Source organism: Mirounga leonina, unplaced genomic scaffold, assembly GCF_011800145.1.
Source record: "Mirounga leonina isolate KUSES-001 unplaced genomic scaffold, KU_Mleo_1.0 Mir_175, whole genome shotgun sequence".
NCBI classification, from domain to species: domain Eukaryota; kingdom Metazoa; phylum Chordata; class Mammalia; order Carnivora; family Phocidae; genus Mirounga; species Mirounga leonina.
In genome coordinates, this window is record NW_023270453.1 from 31270947 (window position 1) to 31276946 (window position 6000).

Consider the following 6000-nt stretch of genomic DNA (forward strand, 5'->3'; position numbering starts at 1 on the left):
CCCCGAACCAGGGTCTCTGTGGCCGGGCTGCACCAAGTGTTCTCTTGCCCTCTCGGCTCCACATGGGAAAGTTCACCCACCTGAGGCGCAGGCTTCTAGGCCTCGACGCCCCCCCCGACATGCTCACCTTCACCGGGGGAACCGGCCTGCCCCCCCACTTGGAGGCCAGGCCTTGTCCCCGCAGACACCCGCCCCACCAGTCTCCTCCAGAAGCCTTCATGCCTCAGCCTGGTGCCTTTGGATGCACCAGAGCTCGTTCCCAGGGAGGCACCTCACTCCCGAGGGACCGTCTTGCCTGGGTGCAGAACTGAGGGCAAAGGACAGGCTCCATTTTCAGCCTAGAGCGACCCTGCCAGGGACCCACCTGCCCAGGAACATCAGACCGGCGCAGAGGCATCCCAGAAGGGGCACACCACCTGCCTGATGTCAACCCCAAAGGCAATAATTGTCTTGACCTTTCTCTCCTCTGTGGTTGGCATGGGACCGTGCCCCACACGCTGAGCTCTGTCCCCAGCCCGGGCCGCGGCAGAGGGTGCTTCCGACAGGCAGGCATCTGCTCAGGAGCAAGGTCTTGTACAACCATCATTTTTCTAAATATTTTGCATTGTTTCATTAAAGCTAACATTCAATATTTGCTGTTGGGTTTGGCTTCTGTGCTCATTTCGCACCATTGTAGCACTGTATATTTTATCTAACGTTTCTGTGCCAAAAAGTTCAGTTTCCTGTTTCTGTAACACGTGGTTTTGATTAGGTTTCTAAAATAAAACCAGCTACTGGATCGGGGGGGGGGGGGGAATGGGCGTGCTCACAACCGACTGGCTCTGGGCTCAGCTGCTGCTGCCCAGATGCACCTGCTCAGCTCAACCCCGCGTGTCTCACCTTCCCCTCAGCCACGAACCACTGTGGTGTCCAGACCTGCGGTTGACAGCTCTCCGTGAGGGCAAGGAGCCTCTCCGTGTGTCTAAATCCTCACAACCACGGTGAATGGGCTTTACTTAATCTACCCAATCCATTTCTTTATAGGAAAATACAAAATCTGATTTCTCTAAAGGACGGTTGAGCTTACAGCATGGAGGAGCACCCCACCACAGAACATGCTGAATGCACTACTGTTCTGAGGTCCAGGGGTTCAGTTCTTAGGGCACATGCGTGCCTCTCCATCATGACTGGAAAACCACTAGCTGATACGCCCAGGTAGCACCCTTCTCCTCGGAGCCTGATCGGGTCCCCTTCCTGCTTTCCTGACCTGCACACAGAGAGCCCACTTGTTCACCTTGAAAGACTCTTTCTACCCTCAGTAGAAACTATGTAGGGAAGGCCCTTGCAAAAATTGGGACTGAGGCCACAGAAGGATACAGAACAGCAGACCGCACATTTGCACCAAGTTGCTGAAAGGAGCCTGGAGAACACGCATTTTCCGGAGTGAGGGGCTGGTGGAGCTCACTAGGATGTTTTCTTATCCAGCATCCAGCCTGGAAAGAACGCCTTTGCCTCCGCAGCCTTAGTTTCACCATTGCCGGCATCATCATTTGGTAGAACTCTTTGCTAACCTTAGCAGATATGGACTTCCTGGAGGAGGGAGACCGGTGAATGCAGGAGCCCTCTGGTGTCCCAGCAGGGAGGCCATCCTCCCTGGAAGAGTCCCCTTTGGCTGACCGGGTCCCTGTGAGCCCTCTGCCGGGGGGGGGGACATGGCAACACATGGAGAGTCTAGTCCACCGTCTGGACGTACGTGGGGCCTAGCAGTCCACAGACTCGCTCCGAAACGTGTAGTATTATGTTAACTGCCCTCTTATGTTAAGGTTTACACAATAGAATTTTTAAACAAATGTGTTTAATTTTCTAAAATCTCTTGTATTAAAATTTTCTTTTGGAATAAGCTGTGGTAATTTTGTTACAATCTGGTTGAGCTACACCTCTTTACAATGACAATAAAAACGGTCACATTTTATAAATTAGATAGTCCACTGATGGTCTGTTTCTGTGCATTCTTTTTTAGCGATTAGGGATGAGTGCAACTTTCAATACACACATGGTAAAAATTTTCAGAAAGCTCATCCACCATTTCATGGGAGATCCTAGAAAACAGCATTGGCTTAGACCAACCTCAGTTTGATTGGAGCTGAAAGGAGCAGAAATCCCACTGTGAGCTGTGAGCCCTGTAGAACTTGGAGATGCACATTCAAAGTACCGTACAGAAAAAAACCCTTGTTACAGGTTCCTACTCATCCAGTTACTGGGCACCTACTGTATACCAGGCATCTTGCCTGGAGTGGGCATAGGGCACCCCGGCCGTCTCGCACTTAAGTTCCAGGTGAGACGGGTGGACAACAGAGATTTGTGAAGTCAGCCACCGCCATAATTACAGCCTGTGTTAGGTGCCATGAAGGAATAAGCTGGGCTTGGGGAGCCTAGAATGGGGCCAGGACCTGGTTTGAACCACAGAGGCCAGGGTGTCTCCCCTGTGGCCGTGCTGACACTGGGCAGTGGGTACGTGGTGCTGGGGGCGGGGGGCACTCGTAGGATGTTTACAGTGTCCCTGGTCTCGACCCATGGGATGCCTGTAGCACCGTGCAGCTGTGACCACCAGAAAGGTCTCCAGACTTGGCCACATACCTCCTGAGTGACAGTCCCTCGTTGAGAACCATGGGGTGAGGCCAAGGGGTGCTTTCAGCAGAAGTGGCATTTAAGCTTTAGCTGGAGGATGAGAAGGAAATGCCACACTGTCCTTCCCCACTCCTCCCAAGTGACATTGCCTTGAAAACCCACACCACACAGCCAGGGACTTTGCCTGTGTGACCTACTTAAGGGAACGGAGAAAAGGAATCTTGGGTTAAGGAGAGCCCAGGTGTGAGGTCATTCTGTGAAACTCCTACCATCAGCTCTGGGGGGGATCTGACCAGGGCTCCAAGGAGGGTGCCCTCCAGACTGATGACATGGGAGGAGGACAAATGCTGGTCGTTAAGGATGTGTGTGTGTGGACAGCACTCGACCCACACGCTGTGGCCTCCAGCGTTCTCAACCCTATGCTCCCACCCTCCACCCCTCACTCCCACCCTGTGAAGCATGCACTTTCCTATGTATTTGAATAGATAAGAAAACTAAGCTCGGGCTGCGTGTTGGTCCCAGCTCCCCCAGCCCAAGGTGGAGGAGAAACTGGAGGGACTGTCCACATCAAGCCCACAGCCGGGATTGTCTTGGCCACGCTCCAGAATGTCCCAGCCGCCCATGCCTCACGTCCATGTGTGTACTGAACACACCCTGACACGTGCAACCTCTCCTCGGGGAGGGCTCAGCTTCTTGGCCGCCTCCAAGCACAGCTCACCGCCCCCAACAGTATTCCCTCGAGCTGTCCCAAGTGGAGGCTCATTCTGTTTCCCTATTTCAAACCACTTTGTCTCCTCAAAAGCATCAATCCCGGTGGCCCTCAGGCCTGCTACCGGTAACAGCCTCTACACGGAAGCTGGCCACCTCTGACCTCCGTGTGGCTTCTCCTCACTCCCTGGGCATTTACATCCCAGCTGATGCCCCGCATCTCACTCCTCAGCTTCTCCCTCCCTGAAGGCTTTTCCTCTTGGCCACTTGCTCCTCTTCCAGACCCATGCAGCAGCCCTGACCCGGCCACCTCTGGAGTCTTGACTTTAGGTTCTCTACTCTGATGTCCTGCCGGTGCGTTACTCCCATGTCCCCACCACCACAATTCTTCAAATACTTTAAGACCTGCAACCTGTCATTTTTTAAAACCCTGTCCTCCTCACTTTCTTGCCAAGCCCCCTCCTTCCCAGCATTGGTTTCATGGGCACAGCAATCATTCCTCCCTTCCAGATTTCCATTCTCTTGCCCATCTTTCTACTTGCTTGGCAAAAACACACCCCTAGTCAAGCCCAACCAACAGGCCAGTATTACTGTAACTTTGCTTTGTGACTCCACATTTTGTTTTCCATTAATCTGAGACTAATGCATTTCAAAGAATTATTAATTTATGTTTGGGGGCACACATGCATAAAGATATAATTTTGTAACATCAGCAACTGAAAGGGGTAGGGACAGAGCTGTAGCATTTTGTAGGTTACTGAAGGGGAGCTGGATAAAAACACATTCAAGTGCTCTAAGTTTAGGATGTTCAGTGTAACCCCCACAGTAACAACAAAGAAGATCACTATATACACAAAAAGAAATGACAAAGGAATTACATTTCACTACAAAAAAAAAAAAAATGAACACAAAAGACAAGGAAAGCAAGAAATGGGAAACAGAAGCTGTTAAGGCATACTGAAAACAAATAGCAAAATGACATAAGTCCCTCCTTATCAGTAATTACTTTAAATGTAAATGGATTAAACTCTCCAGTCAGGACAGAGATTGGCAGAATGGATAAAAACACATGATCCAACTATATGCTGTCTACGGGAACTCACTTTAGATCCAAAGACAAAAACAGTGAAAGCATGGGAAGAGATACTATAGTAACCAAAAGAGAGGAGCAGCTATACTAATATAAGACTAGACTTTAAATAAAAAAAAAAAAAAGGTTGCATGAGACAGTTATATAATACAAGGCTCGAGACAGCAAGAAGTTCTAAATAAATGCACACTTGATGGATCACCAAATTCTAGGAAGTAAAAACTAAGAATTAAGGGAGAAAAAGACAGTTCTACAGTTATAGCTGGAAACCTCCACGCCCCTTCCTGGTAATGTATAGAGCCACCACACAGAAGCAAAGAGGATGTAAACATAATAAACCAACTATATCTAACACATGCACAGAACACTCTACCCAGGGACCAGGTACACACAATTCTCAAGTGCACAAAGGACATTTTCCAGGACACACTATATGTTAGGTCACAAAACCAGTCTCATTTAAAAATACTGGTATCATACAAAATACTTCTCCAACCACAGAAGGATGAAGTTGGAAATCATTAACAGAAGGAAAACTGAAAAATTCCCCTATTTGTGGGAATTAAGACGCTCAACCAACCAATGGCTCAAAGAAGAAATCCCAAGGGATATTAGAAAATATTTCAAGATGAATGAAAATGAAAATACAAAATACTGAAACTTACAGGATCCAGCGAAACCAGTGCTAAGAAATGTATAGCTATTAATGCTTATGTTGAATAATAAGATCTAAAATCAACCACCTAACTTCACACCTTAAGGAACTAGAAAAAGGACAAACTGAACCGAAAGTGAGCAGGAAGAAGAAAATACAGATTAGAACAGAAATAAACAGAAAAGAGAGAAAATTAATGAAACCAAAAGTTGGTTCTTTGAAAAGATCAAGAAAATTGACCAACTTTTAGTTGGACTAAGAAAAGAAAAAAGACTCATTAAATTCAGAAATTAAAATGGGGACATTATTACTGATTCCTCTGAAACAAAAAGGATTACGAGCACTCTGTGAACAACTGCATGCTGTAAGTTGAATAACCTATGGGAAACGGACAAAGAAATACAAAACCTTGAATCACTAAATTCTGCACCTGAAACTAATATTACACTGTATGTTAACTGGAATTTAAATAAACACTTGAAAGAAAAAAAAATACACCAAGCCTACCAAGACCAAATCCAAAAATAGAAAATTTGAGGGTGCCTGGGTGGCTCAGATGGTTAAGCGTCTGCCTTCGGCTCAGGTCATGATCCCAGGGTCCTGGGATCGAGTCCCACATCGGGCTTTCCACTCAGTGGGGAGCCTGCTTCTCCCTCTGCCTCTCGCTCTATCTCCTATGAATAAATAAATAAAATCTTTTTTTTTTAAGATTTTATTTATTTATTTGACAGAGAAAGACACAGCGAGAGAGGGAACACAAACGGGGAGTGGGAGAGGGAGAAGCAGACTCCCCGCCGAGCAGGGAGCCCGATGCGGGACTCGATCCCGGGACTCCAGGATCATGACCTGAGCCGAAGGCAGTCGCTTAACCAACTGAGCCACCCAGGCGCCCACAAATAAATAAAATATTTAAAAAAGAAAATAAAATTTGAAGAGACCT